Raw genomic sequence first — 20,348 nt, forward strand, 5'->3', positions numbered from 1 at the left:
CACGGAAGGCAAAGGCCCCGAATTTCAGTCATAATTTGGCACACAGTTTTAATCTGCCAGGAAGTTACAAATCCTTAATTTCTTTTACGGTTTCGGGATCAATGCCTTCTTTCAGAACATTCTGACTATCGCATACTGGTAAGGTAATTAAATTTCTTTTATGCAGCTTGTTGCTTATTATCTCATTATGTACGAGTATAGTTGCTGAAGGTGAATAAAATACCCTGAATCACCAAAGAAACAGGTATAGGCATGCGAATTCAAACACAGAGATATGTAAACAGCCAGCTGCGGCCAGAAACGCCTATATAAGATAATAAGGGTCTGACGGAGTTGTTGGATCAGCTACTGCTGCTACCGTGGCAGGTAATCAATATTTAAGTGAGTTTGAATGGCCGGCCGAAGTGGCCGTGCGGTTCTAGGCGCTGCAGTCTGGAACCGCGAGACCGCTACGGTCGCAGGTTCGAATCCTGCCTCGGGCGTGGATGTGTGTGATGTCCTTAGGTTAGTTAGGTTTAACTAGTTCTAAGTTCTAGGGGACTAATGGCCTCAGAAGTTGAGTCCCATAGTGCTCAGAGCCATTTGAACCATTTTTAAGTTTGAATTTGGTGGTATAGTGTGTGCACAAGAAATGGGACACGGCATCTCCGAGGCAGCGATGAAGTGCGGCTTTTCCCGTACGATCATTTCACGAGTGTACCGCGAATATCAGGAATCAAGAAAACATCAAATCTCCGACATCGCTGCGGCTGGAAAAAGATCCTGCAAGATCGGGACCAACGACGACTGAAGAAAATCGTTCAACGTGACAGAAGTGCAAGCCTTCTGAAAATTGTTGCAGATTTGAATGTTGAACAGTCAACAAGTGTCAGCGTACGCACCATTCAACGAAACATCATCGGTAAAGGCTTTCGGAGCCGAAGGCCCACTCGTGTAGTCTTGAAGACTGCACGACGCGAAGATTTACGCCTCGCCTGGGACTGTCAACACAGACATTGGGCTGTTGATAACTGGAAACATGTTGCCTGGTCGGACGAGTCTCGTTTCAAGTTGTATCGAGCGGATGGACGCGTACCGGTATGGAGACAACCTCATGAACAGCAGGGGACTGTTCAAGGGGCTCTGTAATGGTGTGGGGCGTGTTGTTGGAGTGATATGGGACCCCTGACAGGTCCTCCCCCCCCCCTGACAGGGCCTCTGACAGGTGACAGGTAAGTAAGCATCCCGTCCATTACTGTCCATTGTGTAATCCGACGGACTTGGCCAATTCCAGCAGGACAATGTCACTCCCCACGTGTCCAGAAATGCTAAATAGTGGCTCCAGAAACACTGTTCTAAGGCTAAACACTTCCCATTTGGGAATAGGGAAACTTTATTTTATTTCTATAATAATGAGTTACATCAGCAATCAGTTTAATACTTTTACATACAAGATCACCCTTGATCCTTATACATGCTCCTTCCTGTTCATTAATTTTACGATGATTCCTGGTCCTTTATACTAATGGCATTGTAGATGTAAAGTAGGATTTACCCATATCTCTGTTTCATACCTCTCCAATCTGAAAGGTACGACAGGCAATTACATCCCTACTATTAAAAGTCTCGGGTGGCGGGGAGTGTTTTCACTTTTTCGCCATAATACCATACTACTGTAATAGTTATCCAACCATTACCGCACTGCGCAGCATCAACTTTGGTAAAGGTGAAATTCAGTACACAACCAGAAAACACAGAGGGGCCCAGACATGAAAATTATTGAGCATATCTGGGACGCCTTGCAATGAGCTGTTTAGAAGAGATATCCACCCCCTGATACTGTTACGGATATGGGCAGCGCTCCAGGAGTCATGGTCCATTCCCTCCAACACTACTTCAGACATTAGTCGAATTTATGGCACGTCATGTTGCGCACTTCTATGTGCTCGATATTTCCCAGTTGTACCAGTTCCTTTGGCTCTTCGGTGTACTAAAGCTATATAAAGCGTTTGGTAGGTGGGGGGGGGGGGGCTGAAAACAGTACAGTCGTGTCACAGTGGAAAAACGGACGGGTTTAACTAACGCCCAAAACAGAATGACCATTGCTTTGGTGGCCAAGTGGGGAATCATTTCCAAATGGCTAAATCTGTAAGTTGTTCACGTGCCGTCATGGTTAAAGTATAACGTACGTGGCAACATGACGCTACACTAAAGCTGGACAGAGGTAACTGTAACACACCATGGCCCATAGATGACAGGTCTGAACGACACTGCTGAGACGTGTGCAGGCAAAGAGACGAGCGACTGTTGAGCAACTGATCACCGAGATGAACCAACGGGCTACCAACAGTTTCTTCTCAACGACCATTCAGCGGGTGTTGCTGCATATGAGCCTCTGCAGTAGGCGCGTAGTTCATGCACCAATGCTGACTGCTATTCATCACCGTCGAAGGCTGAAATTTGCACGCCAGTACCGCAACTTGAAGTCCTCCGTGTGGCGACAGGTGATATTTTCATATGGGTCACGTTTTATGCTCCATGGGACAGATGGTCGTTGGCGTGTATGGCTCTGCAGTAGTCGTCGGAAGGGCCCTTGCTGGAACAGGGTGTATTCTGAGATAGGGAATGTTTTCTTGGCATTCACTGGGTAATCTCACCATGCTGGAAAGCACAATGGATCAACCAAGTCTGCATCTATCTTTGGGAACCATGTACGCCCCTATATACAGTTTGTATTTTTCTCGGCACGAAGGCATCTCCCAGAAGGTCAATGCAAAGTGTAACGCAGCTCGCAGTGTACGTGCGTGATTTGAAGAGCACGAAGTTGAGTTTACCTTACTGCCCTGGACACAAAAACTCCCTGGGTACAAATCCAGTCGGGAATCTGTGGGGCCATCTCGATCGGGCTCCACGTCCTTCTCAGTAGCTTCCAGAACTTCACTGACTCTCTTACTGCATGTTTCAGGGTAAAAAAGATGGTTATCCAAGTTTTCGACAGATGCTAACACTGATGAGACCGGAGTGTGTAGCTGTGCCACTGGAAACCTCTATGTGACCAACAGAGGCTTAAGGTAACACCTGTCTTCCGCACTTAGCGGAGTAGTTCCATAGATGGGATTGTTGTCCGATTGGGACCCACAGCGAATACGTTTCTATTGTTTGTTCATACATATCAGAATGCACTTCTGATTCCGCCTTTTGGTTTATCTGACATTAACAGTAATTTAGACATATTTTCCCTTAGCTTTTTTTTTCACGTGTTGATTTTAGTACCAACTCTTCAGATGATATGAACTGTTGAGTTTTCTGTCAGTACATTGTTATTACTACGTCTGCAGCAGGACACTTTTTCCAGTAATGTAGCATATCTTAAAATAAGACAGCAGACGTGAGCCTAGTACAGTGAAGACGTGCGTCACTACAGCGTGAGTCAAAGTTCGAAATTTCCTGTTTGGCGTCAGGCTGGCAGCAGCCGCGAGTGCCTGAGACATCTGCGGTGGGGCCGCGCCGCGGCTTGCTCAGTGAATTACACGCCGTTACGGCGTGGCCACGGAGCGCTCCCGGCAACCGCCTCCGTGTTGATTTATGGCGATGACGGGGCGCCACGTTCCGGGTCGCGCTATCAAACACCGTCAGGCGCAATTTACAGGCTCTGTCAGGGCGGGCGATCATTTTTCTCTGACGCCGCTATAAAAGGTGCCGCGAAAACCACACGAGGGAGGGGCGCCCGCGCAAATGGCAGGGGAGCAGCGGCGCCGTCAGCTCGTCCCCTCGCCACTACATCTACTCTGATTTAGCCATACAATCGTAGGCTCACCGCTAGTGCAGTGGTCACACCAGTAACGGAAACAGTACGAAAACAACTGGAAACGTTTCAGTCGAGAAGCAGTACAGAACAATGTCCCAGACTAACTGTGCCAGATCTTGCTGTTTTTAAATTTATGTCGATGAAGTTGTGCTCGAAACTTGTTAAACCACAAGTTCATCAAAGAAATTTAACGCCATTTTGTGCTTGGGTTGATGTGTTCATTTCAGACAATGATCAGGATCTGAATATCGCCAGGGGTGCACATACTACATTCTACTGTTTAATTCCTATTTAATTCAGCAAGCCATCACAGATTCATTCTTCTACTTTTCTGACTTAAACTTAACTACTTCTTTATCAAAAACGACAGGTCTATTGCTGTCCCAAATTACACACACACACACACACACACACACACACACACACACACACACACGCTTCTTTAAAACTGACATCACAAATTATATACTCTTTTAACACATATTCGCACTAACAGACTTCGTAATCAGTATGAAATTACATTAATTTCTGAATCATACATCGATGGCTTGAACACATTCATCCGTACCATCTTTCAAACTTCGGCTGATATTCATTCTTAGTCAAAACAATTTTTTGATATCGACGTCATCCACACTCTTGTAAAACATATAAGATATGGTAGCATGACTAAACTCTAAATTTTACATCATCACATACTGAGACACGCAGTAAAACATTCACAAAATCAAAACATAAAGGAACATAAAATTATTCAAAATTCAAACAGATACATGATAAAAGATCGCTGTAATGCAGAACACATAGATTAACAATTTCATATCGAATATTATCAATTCAAGCACAAATATCAAGTTCATGTTTCTAAAAAAGCAAATAACACTTGTTTCAAACGAAGTATAAGACCGTAAACAAGATTCCAGATTGTATGTACAGTGTTAAATTGTTGTCTGGTGGAGTTGAACATTTCCACAGGTAAGATCTCCACAACTGATCATCATTACATAAGGCAAAAATAAGAAAAGCTCGTAAATCATACGTAAGACTAACAAGCAAGTAACTGTTGGACAAAAAATATAAAATACACAGGGTAAAAAAGTATTGACTCTGAAAACGAATGACATAAAATTGGCGACGATTCGAAGCACAGTGAGTTTGACACACGAGAGTGCCACACAATGTCACAGTTTTGGTTGAAAATGGTTGAAATGGCTCTGAACGCTATGGGACTTAACATCTGAAGTCATCAGTCCCCTAGACTTAGAACTACTTAAACCTATTTAACCTAAGCACATCACACACATACATGACTGAGGCAGGATTCGAACCTGCGACCGTAGCGGTCGCGTGGTTCCAGACTGTAGCGCCTAGAACCGCTCGGCCACTCCGGCCGGCGTTTGTGGCCTTAATTTGTCTATGTTATTTCAAGCTGTCAACGTAACATTTTTTTAAATGCAGGATGTAGAGTAAGCTGAAACATTGCCTCTTAACATTGAGGAGCTTTTGTCCTTCTACGCCTTGCAGTGGTGACCAGTGTTAGTGTAAGAAAGTGGCCAGAGTCCACTCCCACTTAACAACAAAAAAATGGCTCTGAGCACTATGGGACTTAACATCTATGGTCATCAGTCCCCTAGAACTTAGAACTGCTTAAACCTAACTAACCTAAGGACATCACACAACACCCAGTCATCACGAGGCAGGGAAAATCCCTGACCCCACCGGGAATCGAACCCGGGAACCCGGGCGTGGACAGCGAGAACGCTACCGCACGACCACGAGCTGCGGACCAACTCAACAACAGTTTGTAAGTGTATTCTGTACGGAATCTCAGCCTCATTGCTCCATAAGCCCGGTTTTGTGCGCTTCGAGTCTGCGGCTGACGGCTGTTTGGCCGTGGCTCACCGTCCATCCATTCTCTCGTTTCAGCTGCTGTCTGTATTTCTCTGATACCTCCTTCCCTCATGACATTTATTAACAATACAAGTAACATAAATGCATCCTTTTACAGTACTTCTTTGCAGTGACCTTGCCTCACTGTGTTACTTTCAATCAATTTATTCAAGAATTAATTTAATTTTGTATCAAGTTATCCCATTATCACTTCCAATTAATTCCCTCAAATATGAAAGTCAATTTGTAAAACTTTAAATAATTACTATCTTCTATCTGTTTACTACTTGACTTTTACAAAATTAAATTAGATTCGTACTAAATCCTAACCTCTAGCAATATGCAGCTTTATAATATTTTATCACAATTAATTACCTCACAGGAATTTTCAAAACACTATACAGAATTCTTTTGGTTGGGAGAGAGCCACCATGGTATAATAACGAAATACGGAAGATGCTGTGGCAGCAGAGTCTGTTGCACTCTCGATTCAAAAGACAACGCACAAATGACGACAAGCAAAGATTACTAGAGATTCGTGCGTCTGTGAAAAGATCTATGCGCGAAGCATACGACGACTACCACCGTCATACCTTAGCAAAAGATTTGGTAGAGAACTAGAGAAAATTCTGGTCCTACGTAAAATTTATGACCTAGTCTAAGGCTTCCATGCAGTCCATCATTGACCAGTTGAAGATAGCCAAACGAAAGCCGAAGTATTAAATTTAGCGATCGAGAAATTGTTCATGCAAGAGAATGGTTCAAACATACCGTCATACGAGCATCGGAAAAACTCCCGTATGGATGGCGTAGTAATAGGCATCCCTTGCGTAGAGAAACATCTGAAAGATTTGAAAGCAAATAGGTTTCCATGTCTGGATGGAATCTCAATTCGGTTTTAAAAGAATACTCTACGGCATAGGCCCCTTACCTAGCTTGCATTTATCGCGAATCTGTCGTCCAGTCCTTAACTTTGGTTTGCTTCAGAATCCTTGATCATATTCTCAATTCGAATGTAAGAAATCTTCTTGCGACTGAGTCTCAGATTGAGACTTCTCCACGAATCAGCATAGTCTTCGGCGTCATCGCTCGTGCGAAACTCAGCTTACCCTTTTCTCGCATGGTATACTCCGAACCCTGGGTGAAGAACAACAGGCAGATTCCATATTTCTAGATTTCCGGAAAGCATTTGACGCGGTGCGCCATTGCAGGCTCTTGACGAAGGTTCCAGCATATGGAATAAGTTCACAGATATGTGAGTGTCTCGAAGACCTCTTAAGCAACAGAACCCAGTATGTTGTCCTCGACGGCGAGTGTCCATCGGAGAGAGGGGTAACATCAGGAGTGCACCACGGAAGTGTGATAGTGTGTTCTCTGTATTTATAAGTGAATTGGCGGACAGGGTGGGAAGCAATCTGAGGTTGTCTGCTGACGGTGGCGTGGTGTACAGTAAGATGTCGAAGTTGAGTGGCTGCAGGAAGATACAAGATGTGTTAGACTAAATTTCTGGTTGGTGTGATGAATGGCAGCTACTCCGAAATCCGGAAAAATGTCAGTTACTACAGATTGTAACTGCTCCTCTTAACATGTATTGAAAATGTTCGTTGATGATATTCGTGCTCCGAACAACTAGCGGTAATATTGTCTTATGAGAAACATTACATAAAAAATCCGTCCTGCTGCACTGTATTCACGCTGAGTGCGTATCAATGATACCGACCAGTCCCCGACGTGTACGAACACAGATACCAGTAGTTGCACACCAATGGCTATACTTGTACTAATTATGGCTACAGTCCATGAACGACAATAGTTTCTCCCCTAAAGTTTTCGGTTTACGTAAGCTTAATAGTTCGAGTCGGTACAATAACTGTCTCACGCGGCAAAAGATATTTATGCATGCTGCGCTCTGTTATTAATCTATCTCGTCACACAAATAAATATTTCATAAAAACACAATATTAAATGGGTTAAAAGAAATGTCACACAGTAAATCCACTTTATGCTGGTTTATTATATAGTATGCACGTCCTATTATTGTATTAAGGAAGTACCTTTTCCCTAATCTGGGTGGAGTTAGTTACGTAAGTTTCCGTCAAAGAGTTTGTAACAAGATCCAGATTTCATTTACTACTCTAACGAAACTTCAGTACTTTCTCAATACGAATGTTCACTTCCTATGTCGGTAAATTGCCAACAGTCTATTACTTTGGGATAAAGTTCAGTGTTTTCTGTATGATAATCAATTTAAGTCAAGTTCGGATCCTTTCCTCCCTTGGCATTGCGTATATTCAAGGTTACTGATCTACCTATTTGAAGTTTAATGATTCCTACCAGATCACAAAATTTCCAAAAATGCACAAAAACAATCTCGTCGCTCCTACGTACAAGAGCACACGTTGAGATACGACGTGATCCAGCAAACGCTAGCAGCACATTAACAATGTATGATTCTTTGAGTTCACTTTCACTTTCTATTCTGTGATCTATAAGTACACTACTTTTCGATCTTCTATTATTTTAATTTGAAACTAATGGATTCTATTTCTTTTTTTTCCTGTCCAAAACATTAAGTCACTTTATGCTGGATTTCTTTTCTGTATATACTTGCTACTATTCAAGTGATGCTATTTCAGTGGGACTTGAAATTTGGATTTTGGATTTTGGGACTTTTATTTGGTTTCGGGTACTATTTTATATCTTCAATTTTGCGTCCAAAGGAAGCGGCGTTACAAGATGACAGGAAGATCAAACCTGTAATGTTCTGACATTAGTAGTGCAATGCTTGACACAGTGAGTCATTTAAATATCTGGACATAACGTTGCAAAGCGAACAAAGGGAACGTGCATATGAATACTGTAGTAGTGAAGGCGAATAGTCGACTTCGGTTTTCTTGGGATAATTTTAGGAAAGTGTGGTACATCTGTAAAGGAGACCGCTTGTAGGACGCTACCTATTAATGAATGTTGTTCGGCTGTTTGGGATCCGTCCCAGGTCGGATTGAAGGAGGACATCGAAGCAGTTCAGAGGCGGCCTGCTAGATTTGTTACCGGTAGGTTCGAAAAACACATAAGTTACGGAGATTCTTCAGGAACTCAAATCGGAATCCCTGGGGAGAAGGTGGCGTTTCTTTCGACAAACACTATGGAGAAAATTTAGAGAATCGGCCTTTGAAGCTGACTTCCGAATGACTCTACTGCCGCCATCATACACTGCGCGGGAGATGAGATACGAGAAATTATGGCTCATGTGGAGGCATACAGACAGACTTTGTTCCCTCGTTCTGTTTGCGAGTAGAACGGTAAAGAAAATGACTATTCGTGGTAAACGCTGTTCTTCGCCACGCACCAACCGCGGCTTGCGAAGTATCTCTGTACATGCAGATGCAGACGTAGGTGGGGTTACCTTAATTATTAGTTATTCGTGCAGTTATCTCTCCACTTCATGCTCTGAAAGTTTTACAAGATAGGTCTAGCGACACTTAGTAGCCTTCTCTCAATTACCTGTGCATTACTATATAATATCCTTCAGACAAAGACCAGTCTTGTTACATTACATTTACTCCATTTTGTTACTCTTCCCTAGTATTTCAGTTCATTTTTCTGTATCCGAAAATGCATCTAACGTCCACCTATTATACCACCTCATTAGCCAGTCATATTGGGGCTTCTCTTAAAATTGTAGATCGCAAACCTATAACCACATACGAAATTTACTCTGTCTCAGTTCACTTTATTCTATACGTCTTTAAACTATGGGGCTTCTTTATCTTACCTCTTTTCATCCTTACGTGTTACCTTAATCCACATTTTACTACGATTTGTGGCCTGTCTCTCTATTTTGTTGTAGATCGAAATATTTTAAATATTTCTTGCTTCAACACGTATCGTAATCTCTTTTATTCCCTCTTCTACTTTTACATTCAACATGATTACTCAAAATAATTTAGCTTTCTGTGCTGTCAGTAGTTCATTGGGTACATAAAATCTTTACTTCATACTCCCTTCAACTCACGAAATAGTCATCTTATAAGTTTATCAAAACACTACCTCATCATTCATGTATAACGGCGTCCCTCCACTTCTACTAAGCCCTAACAGCGCAGCGCTCCTTCACATCTACTAAACTATGTAGCATTCCTTCAGGTCTGATAATCAATCGTTAAGCTACATGTATTTTTGCGCAAAAGGTATGCCGAATGGCATACTGTATTAATCTCAATTAATACCCATCTTTACACCAGGGCAACTATAGCAAATGATGCGTTTAATGTTTCTTTTCTTAGTATTCCCTGTACCATCTTCCTGACTCCTTCTGAGAATAATAGCACTTGCTCCGTATGAAATGCCCTTCTGCAACTACATAGCTCTTATACTCGTATTTCAAACGGTCAGCTCATGTTGTTACCACTGCATCTTTTCAAGAAAGAATAGTAGATGCAGTATAGACACTGCTTCTCTATTCATTTTTCCATTACTTCTCATTCCTTAAATGCTATGATGCGCGAAATGTGGAGGTTTCAGATCGGCCTATGACTTCGTGGAGTTTTCAGTTCCCTGACATTAAGATGGACAATTCTTCATGGACGCTAAGCCCCGCATAATATTTAGACAATTTTGCTGTTTAAATACCTTGACTTTCCTTATCTCCCGCGGTGATTGTCATCTCCCTTATTGGTTCTTTTGGTTTTACTTCCTTTTCTCTGCTTTTGCAGTAATCCTTTCCAAAGCTAGTTTTATGATTTCCTGGTGATGTTTCATCAAGACGGTGGGAAGTCTACAATCTCCCTTACCCGAACCTGAGGTGTTGATTCATCAGACTAATATGGGAGCCATTTCTGCTGCTACATGTAGTAAATTATTCAGTGCATTCTGAAAGTGTTCCAGACATGTTTTCCACGTCTGATGTTGCTTATGACACGACTGCCTAGACGATTTAGAACTTTCTTGCATTATCCCAGCTCACGAGTTAGAGGCTGGGTGGTATACTGTTGCAGTTTTTTATTTGTCTTATGAAACTGCTCCTAAACCTAGACGTGAACTGTGGCCCAAAATCTGATAAAATCATTTTCAACTTTCCTACTGTGCGGAGAAAGTGGTTATTAAATGCCCTCGTCTGTGATCTGCCTGTGGTGTTCTTCAGTGAGTAAGTATAACAAATTTAGCAGTCAGCTTGACAGTTACGAATATGTATCAATACCTCCTGCGTGAGAAAGGAATACATTCGGAAAGATCTGTGGTGACGATGTCTCTCATTCCTTTAGGTGCTGTCGGAAATATTGTGCAAAGTGCGTAACAGTGATTAGTTTCGTTTCTGACAAGGTGCACATTGTCTCTCCTTATTTATCTGTCCACGCTATTGCAACGCACCGATTCTCCCAGTGTAGTACAATACCGGGTGATGAAAAAGTCAGTATAAATTTGAAAACTGAATAAATCAAGGAATAATGTAGATAGAGAGGTAAAAATTGACACACATGCTTGGAATGACATGGGGTTTTATTAGAACCAAAAACATACAAAAGTTCAAAAAATGTCCGACAGATGGTGCTTCATCTGATCAGAATAGCAATAATTAGCATAACAAAGTAAGACAAAGCAAAGATGATATTCTTTACAGGAAATGCTCAATATGTTCACCATCATTCCTCAACAATAGCTGTGGTCGAGGAATAATGTTTTGTGAACAGCACTGTAAAGCATGTCCGGAGTTATGGTGAGGCATTGGCGTCGGATGTTGTCTTTCAGCATCCCTAGAGATGTCGGTCGATCACGATACACTTGCGACTTCCGGTAACCCCAAAGCCAATAATCGCACAGACTGAGGTTTGGGGACCTGGGAGGTAAAGCGTGACGAAAGTGGCGGCTGAGCACACGATCATCACCAAACGACGCGTGCAAGAGATCTTTCACGTGTCTAGCAATATGGGGTGGAGTGCCATGCAGCATAAACATCGTACGTTCCAGCAAGTGTTTATCAGCCAGGCTGCGGATGATGCAATTCTGTAACATATCGGCGTACCTCTCACCCGTCACGGTAGCAGTTTTGCTGTCCAGCGCCATCTGTCGGACATTTTGAGAACTTTGTTTTTATTTAGTTCTAATAAAACCCCATGTCATTCGAAGCATGTGTGTCAATTTTTACCTCTATCTGCATTATTTCGTGGTTTATTAAGTTTTCAAATTTATACTGACTTTTTGATCACCCGGTATTTGCGGGGTCCAGAGTAAGCGGACTTAAGAGTGCATGTCAAATCACTTACTTTTGGGATTCTTCTGGGTTACACGTATGCCGCTTATTTTTCGCTGGGTTAGTACTTCTGAAGAGTATGACGTTCTTGATAAGGAATACTGTCGAATACAAGAAGATGCGCCTTGCCCTGTCTCTTTTACTGTCCGTAGGACCGAGTCTCTGTCTTGTTCTTTTCCAGTGTCAGTAAGCACAGTCCTAACAAAATTTTCGAATGTCTAATGGCCGGTGTACACTTTTGACATGTGTCCTGTCAAAAAGTATCTGAATTTATTAAATCCCCAAGCGATTCTAATTGTGTCAAAAAATAATTTTTCTTTTACTTACTCATAGCGCCATCTGCAAAGGCGATGATTTTACTTACTATCTCTCCATCCTGTTCAAATTTTTAAATAGATGCATGTCAAGACCAGACCTTGACTCACCAACACACAGAGAGAATTCCTTGCTCAGGTTTGGGTTGAAATAAAAGCGGCGATCTCACTACAGCTACCTTCAAATTTTCGAATTATCGTTGCTCAACTCCAGTCGCCTTCCAGGTGACGTTCTTTACTATCAAGCGGCACAAACTGGGCGTAATCACGGTGTCCTTTATGAATCGGTCATAGAAATTCAGCAGTCCTAAAAGAGCACGGGCTTGGCACATCAATAGATATAACATGCCATAAGACGTCGACTTCTGTCTGTAAAAATCAGCACTTTTCCTAGTTGATGGTGACCCCATGTTTCTTAGAGGCTTAGAGTAACTGAAAGAAAATTTTGTCGTTTTCTTCCCGCATTTTCCCTGCAATGAGTCAACGTACAGTAACTCCGGGATTACGGACCCTAGCCCTCTAATAAAGGTGGACGACGAAAGGCTCAAACCAAGCGGCAAATTCTTACATTGAAAGTAACGTCTGTAACACAAAAATGCTGTGTGATGCCAACAATTCGGGTGCAGTTCGATTTGCCAGTAGTTAGCCCACAAATTAATCTGTACTACATGGAATCGTTGCAGCAGTTCTTCCAACGTCTCTGGCCTACCCGTCTCCATTTCTGTAACTTTTTTTTTGTGAATCAAATACGAGTCCAATAGATCTGTCCGCTCCTCCGCCATCTTTGACAAGGCCGTTGGCACGATGATCGTTACTTCGTACATTGGAAGTCTTCGGACGCCAACGTTGATTATTAATCGAAATTTAAGCAGTAGCGAGATTCGAACCCAGGATCGAGGACGTTTCGATTACTAACCAAAGACGCTACAGCTTTTTTTTCATTTTGTTCCTTACTGTTCGTTGTATTTGGTCGTAGCGGACGTCACATGATTTCCGTTGATGTTCGTTGTTGATCACTCAGTTCTTTGTTACAGAGACGAGCCAGCTCTCTGACCGAACACCCTGAGCTACCGTGTCGGCAAAAATGGGGAACGTTTCAAGATTTTACGTGCCATCCTTGAGCAGAGCCCATGCTAATCTTCTCTGTATCGTTCCAATTTTAGTATATGTTCCGCCGTAGCGAGTACGCTCTTACACCAGGGGTGCTCCTGCCGCATCTACTTTCCGTTCCTTGTTGGTAGGTGTCTGACTGCCCAGTTCTGGTTGTTTACTTGTTGTTTTACCAGCGGAAAGTAAGTCTGAACAAAATGTACTAGTCCCATCGCTTCTGGACCTTTGCTGTAGCCTAATTAGTTCAGCAGCTGAAGGAGTCCGCGAATATCATCCATTTTTCTGTTAGTGATATTAATCTCTTTCTGAATTTCGTGAGGGAGCTTACTCAAACGAAGGTGCATGAGTTTCATTGACCTATACGGCGCGTCCGAAAATTGATTCCTCTCTACTTGTAACACTGAAAAACTGAACGGGATCCTGCCATCTCGGGTCAACAAAATTTTCTGTTATCATTGTATTCGTCTATCCTTGCATTTCTTTTGATCAGTACCCTTCCAGAATGTTTGCGTATATTCACTGTATGTCTTGCATTGCTCCACAAGCACTAGCATTTTGGTCGCTGCCTCTTCTCTGAAATGAGCTCATAAGAACTTAATTTTTAAAAAGTGCTGCCAGGATTTCGGTAATTTCAGCAGCATAATATGTAAATGCTTTGTGAGATGTTGCAGCAGTTTTTTTAATGCACTCAAAAGTGGCTATTAATTTTGACCACTGTATTTATCAGTTTTATACAGCCTTGCGCGTTTCAGTGTTATGCTATCCTCAAAGGCGCCACATGTGAAATACATGAAAAGTTATCAGTAAAAATACAGTTACACAAAAGGTACTGACACAAACTGCTTCCTGATTTCCTCCTCGTCCATGTGGTATCTACATCTACATCTATACTCCGCGAGCCACCTTACGGTGTGTGGCGGAGGGTACTTATTGTACCACTATCTGATCCCCCCTTCCCTGTTCCATTCACGAATTGTGCGTGGGAAGAACGACTGCTTGTAAGTCTCCGTATTTGCTCTAATTTCTCGGATCTTTTCGTTGTGATCATTACGCGAGATATATGTGGGCGGTAGTAATATGTTGCCCATCTCTTCCCGGAATGTGCTCTCTCGTAATTTCGATAATAAACCTCTCCGTATTGCGTAACGCCTTTCTTGAAGTGTCCGCCACTGGAGCTTGTTCAGCATCTCCGTAACGCTCTCGCGCTGACTAAATGTCCCCATGACGAATCGCGCTGCTTTTCGCTGGATCATGTCTATCTCTTCTATTAATCCAACCTGGTAAGGGTCCCATACTGATGAGCAATACTCAAGAATCGGACGAACAAGCGTTTTGTAAGCTACTTCTTTCGTCGATGAGTCACATTTTCTTAGAATTCTTCCTATGAATCTCAACCTGGCGCCTGCTTTTCCCACTATTTGTTTTATGTGATCATTCCACTTCAGATCGCTCCGGATAGTAACTCCTAAGTATTTTACGGTCGTTACCGCTTCCAATGATTTACCACCTATGGCATAATCGTACTGGAATGGATTTCTGCCCCTATGTATGCGCATTATATTACATTTATCTACGTTTAGGGAAAGCTGCCAGCTGTCGCACCATGCATTAATCCTCTGCAGGTCCTCCTGGAGTACGTACGAGTCTTCTGATGTTGCTACTTTCTTGTAGACAACCGTGTCATCTGCAAATAGCCTCACGGAGCTACCGATGTTGTCAACTAAGTCATTTATGTATATTGTAAACAATAAAGGTCCTATCACGCTTCCCTGCGGTACTCCTGAAATTACCTCTACATCTGCAGATTTTGAACCGTTAAGAATGACATGTTGTGTTCTTTCTTCTAGAAAATCCTGAATCCAATCACAAACCTGGTCCGATATTCCGTAAGCTCGTATTTTTTTCACTAAACGTAAGTGCGGAACCGTATCAAATGCCTTCCTGAAGTCCAGGAATACGGCATCAATCTGCTCGCCAGTGTCTACGGCACTGTGAATTTCTTGGGCAAATAGGGCGAGCTGAGTTTCACATGATCTCTGTTTGCGGAATCCATGTTGGTTATGATGAAGGAGATTTGTATTATCTAAGAACGTCATAATACGAGAACACAAAACATGTTCCATTATTCTACAACAGATTGACGTAAGCGAAATAGGCCTATAATTATTCGCATCTGATTTATGACCCTTCTTGAAAATGGGAACGACCTGCGCTTTCTTCCAGTCGCTAGGTACTGTACGTTCTTCCAGCGATCTACGATAAATTGCTGATAGAAAGGGGGCAAGTTCTTTAGCATAATCACTGTAGAATCTTAAGGGTATCTCGTCTGGTCCGGATGCTTTTCCGCTACTAAGTGATAGCAGTTGTTTTTCAATTCCGATATCGTTTATTTCAATATTTTCCATTTTGGCGTCCGTGCGACGGCTGAAGTCAGGGACCGTGTTACGATTTTCCGCAGTGAAACAGTTTCGGAACACTGAATTCAGTATTTCTGCCTTTCTTCGGTCGTCCTCTGTTTCGGTGCCATCGTGGTCAACGAGTGACTGAATAGGGGATTTAGATCCGCTTACCGATTTTACATATGACCAAAACTTTTTAGGGTTCTTCTTTAGATTGTTTGCCAATGTTTTATGTTCGAATTCGTTGAATGCTTCTCTCATTGCTCTCTTTACGCTCTTTTTCGCTTCGTTCAGCTTTTCCTTATCAGCTATGATTCGACTACTCTTAAACCTATGATGAAGCTTTCTTTGTTTCCGTAGTACCTTTCGTACATGATTGTTATACCACGGTGGATCTTTCCCCTCGCTTTGGACCTTAGTCGGTACGAACTTATCTAAGGCGTACTGGACGATGTTCCTGAATTTTTTCCATTTTTGTTCCACATCCTCTTCCTCAGAAATGAACGTTTGATGGTGGTCACTCAGATATTCTGCGATTTGTGCCCTATCACTCTTGTTAAGCAAATATATTTTCCTTCCTTTCTTGGCATTTCTTATTACACTTGTAGTCATTGATGCAACCACTGACTTATGATCACTGATACCCTCTTCTACGTTCACGGAGTCGAAAAGTTCCGGTCTATTTGTTGCTATGAGGTCTAAAACGTTAGCTTCACGAGTTGGTTCTCTAACTATCTGCTCGAAGTAATTCTCGGACAAGGCAGTCAGGATAATGTCACAAGAGTCTCTGTCCCTGGCTCCAGTTCTGATTGTGTGACTATCCCATTCTATACCTGGTAGATTGAAGTCTCCCCCTATTACAATAGTATGATCACGAAACTTCTTCACGACGTTCTGCAGGTTCTCTCTGAGGCGCTCAACTACTACGGTTGCTGATGCAGGTGGTCTATAGAAGCATCCGACTATCATATCTGACCCACCTTTGATACTTAACTTAACCCAGATTATTTCACATTCGCATTCGCTAATAACTTCACTGGATATTATTGAATTCTTTACTGCTATAAATACTCCTCCACCATTGGCGTTTATCCTATCCTTGCGGTATATATTCCATTCTGTGTCTAGGATTTCGTTACTGTTCACTTCCGGTTTTAACCAACTTTCCGTTCCTAATACTATATGCGCACTATTTCCTTCAATAAGAGATACTAATTCAGGAACCTTGCCCTGGATACTCCTGCAGTTTACCAATATTACGTTAACTTTTCCTGTTTTTGGTCTCTGAGGACGGACGTTCTTTATCAACGATGATAATGTCCTCTCTGGTAAGCCGTCAGGTATTTTATCGTTTCGCCCAAGGGGGGGTCCCTCTAACCTAAAAAACCCCCGTGTGCACGCCACACGTACTCTGCTACTCTAGTAGCTGCTTCCGGTGTGTAGTGCACGCCTGACCTGTCTAGGGGGGCCCTACAGTTCTCCACCCAATAACGGAGGTCGATGAATTTGCAACCATTATAGTCGCAGAGTCGTCTGAGCCTCTGGTTTAGACCCTCCACACGGCTCCAAACCAGAGGACCGCGATCGACTCTGGGCACTATGCTGCAGATATTAAGCTCAGCTTGCACTCCGCGTGCGATGCTGGTTGTCTTTACCAAATCAGCCAGCCGCCGGAAGGAACCAAGGATGGCCTCAGAACCCAAGCGGCAGGCGTCATTCGTTCCGACATGTGCTACTATCTGCAGCCGGTCACACCCAGTGCGTTCAATAGCTGCCGGAAGGGCCTCCTCCACATTACGGACGAGACCCCCCGGCAAGCACACCGAGTGCACACTGGCATTCTTCCCCGACCTACCCGCTATTTTCCTAAGGGGCTCCATAACCCGCCTAACGTTGGAGCTCCCTATAACTAATAGGCCCGCCCTCTGTGACTGTCGGGACCTTGCCGGAGAATCGGCCACTGGCCCAACAGGCGAGGCATCCTGTGGTGGCTCGGAAACGATGTCATCACCACTAGGAAACACCCCGTACCTGTTGGAAAGGGGTAAGGCAGCTGCCACGCGGCCAGATCCCACCTTCGCCTTTCGGCCAGGCACGCGCGAGCCCACCACTGTCCGCCATTCACCCTGGAGTGATGGCTGACCGGTAAGATGCTCACTGCCGGAAGACGCAGCGACATCAGGGGTTCCATGTGATTCCAAGGCCACCGAAGTAGGCATAGGTCTCACCACAGTTGCCCCAACGCCACTACGAGCCGACGCCTGCGCCTCGAGCTCGATGAGCCTAACAGACAAAGCCTCCACCTGCCCCCGAAGAGTGGCCAATTCTCCTTGCGTCCGCTCACAACAACCACAGTCCCTACACATGACTATGTTTACCCTACTCTATACGGTGACAAATTCCCAAGATAATCTTCTGATGAGCTACTCTGATAATCAAGAAACACTCACTGAAATACGAGACGCGAAAACTACGCTAGGTTTTCCCAGAAAAACTATTTAAAAGCTAAGCGCAGCAAATAAGTACAAAAACGCTTTATACAAACAGTACTCGCTGCTGCTGGTGCTCTCGCTCTGGCTGTCACAAGACAATATAATATGGTTCCTGCTGTAGCAGTGGCAATTACTGGTGGAGTTGAATGTGACAGCAGTCCCTTGTCGCAACCATCTTTCGATAAGCTCTCGGATCTCATGTTCTCCTCTGTTACGTTCTTCCGCACTTGGAATCGTTACGTTTTTTCGTCCGTTATTATTCATCGACAATCTGCTACTCTCCCTTTCTTTCATAGGCGATTCTAACGTCTCCTTGTGATTGTTTCCTGCAAGAGATCTCTTATCTCGGCAAGTTACCTTACATTTATTGATACCGTTCTGTCACATGTCGCTTCATTACAAGTCGATATTTGTTCAACGGCGGTGGTTAGCACCTCCACTTGCTCTACTGCTTCCCCCGTTGTATTCTTCTGTGAGCTTACGTACTCCGCTCTCCATAACTTAATAGCTTCATTATGTCTAGTATTGGCATTAGTATTCTTCGCGTGTGTCTCAGAGTTCTTCTCGTTGGTTTTTATACTCTTCGTGTTAGTGTTGACATCTTTTCTCATTTCTTCTGTCGTCCCTTGATTCTCCTGCACTAGTGTATCTACTCTAATACAAAATTCTTGCGCCTTATCATCTGTCTTCCTGTCTAAAGACTTCCGCTTCTCTTCGAATTTCTCTACGTGATCTACTAGCTGGTGCTTCAGGGTTATTAGTTGCTCATCTGTCTTCCCATATAACATTTTGAGTTGTTGCTTATTCCTTAAAATTGGGCATCCCATATTTCCTCACATTTCTTAAATGTCCCTTCGCTTTTCTTTAATAGATTTTTGCTCTATTTGAGTCGTTCACCTACTTTCTTGAATTTGCATAATTTTTTTATCTTTGATCTGTTAGAATGCTGTGCAAGTCGAAGAATTCAGGTGGCAGCGGTGAGGGATTATGATCGACATCATTCTGTGCTGCACTTTCGTGGCCTGTAATTCCTCAATTTTCCATTGTTCCTGAGGTTTCACTCTCATCTGCTCTTCTAAACTCTGTTTCAGATACTTCATTTTTAGCTTGCTCCTGGCCTTGCTCGTTATTCATACAGATTTTGTTCTGAGATACACTATGTGATCAAAAGTATCCTGACACCCACAAAAACATACGTTTTTCATATTAGGCGCATTTTGCTGCCACCTACTGTGAGGTACTCCATATCAGCGACCTCAGTAGTCATTAGACATAGCGAGAGAGCAGAATGAGGCGCTCCGCGGAACTGACGGACTTGGAACGTGGTAAAGTTATTTGGTGTCACTGGTGTCACTTGCGTCATACTTCTGTACGTGAGATTTCCACTCTCCCAAACACCCATAGGTCCACTGTTTCCGATGTGAAGTGGAAACGTGAAGGGACACGTATAGCACAGTAGCGTACAGGCCGACCTCGTCTGTTGACTCACAGAGACCGCCGACAATTGAAGAGGGTCGTAATGTGTAGTAGGCAGACATCTATCCAGACCATCACTTAGGAATTCCAAACTGCATCAGGATCCACTGCAACTACTATGACAGCTAGGCGGGAGACGAGAAAACTTTGATTTCTTGGTCGACCGGCTGCTCATAAGCCACACATCACGCCTGTAAATGCCAAACGGCGCCTCGCTCGGTGTAAGGAGAGTAAACATGGGGCGATTAAACGGTGGAAAAACGTTGTGTGCAGTGATGAATCACGGTACACAATGTGGCGATCCGATGGCAGGGTGTGGGTGTGGCGAATGCTCCGTGAACGTCATCTGACAGCGTATCTAGTGCCAACAGTAAAATTCGGAGGTGATGGTGTTATGGTGTGGTCGTGTGGAGGAGGCTTGCACCCCTTGTTGTTTAACGTGACACTATCACAGCACAGGCCTACATTGATGTTTTAAGCACCTTCTGGCTTCGTACTGTTGATGAGCAATTCGGGGATGGCGCTCGCATCTTTCAACACGATCGAGCACCTGTTCATAATGCACGGCTTGTGGAGGAGTGGCTACGCGATACTAACATACCTGTAATGGGCTGGCCTGCACAGAGTCCT

At 43.4% G+C, this 20,348-nt stretch overlaps 1 non-coding gene across 1 annotated transcript; it reads right to left on the reverse strand.

Moving 5' to 3' along the window:
* Nucleotides 1–13,321: 13,321 nt before the first annotated feature.
* On the reverse strand, nucleotides 13,322–13,428 carry LOC126417666 (U6 spliceosomal RNA). The gene has a single exon (XR_007575746.1). It is a non-coding gene; the product is annotated as a U6 spliceosomal RNA (small nuclear RNA).
* Between the last annotated feature and the right edge of the window lie 6,920 nt (nucleotides 13,429–20,348).

This window comes from Schistocerca serialis, chromosome 8, assembly GCF_023864345.2.
Source record: "Schistocerca serialis cubense isolate TAMUIC-IGC-003099 chromosome 8, iqSchSeri2.2, whole genome shotgun sequence".
In the NCBI taxonomy this organism is placed as follows: Eukaryota; Metazoa; Arthropoda; class Insecta; order Orthoptera; family Acrididae; genus Schistocerca; species Schistocerca serialis.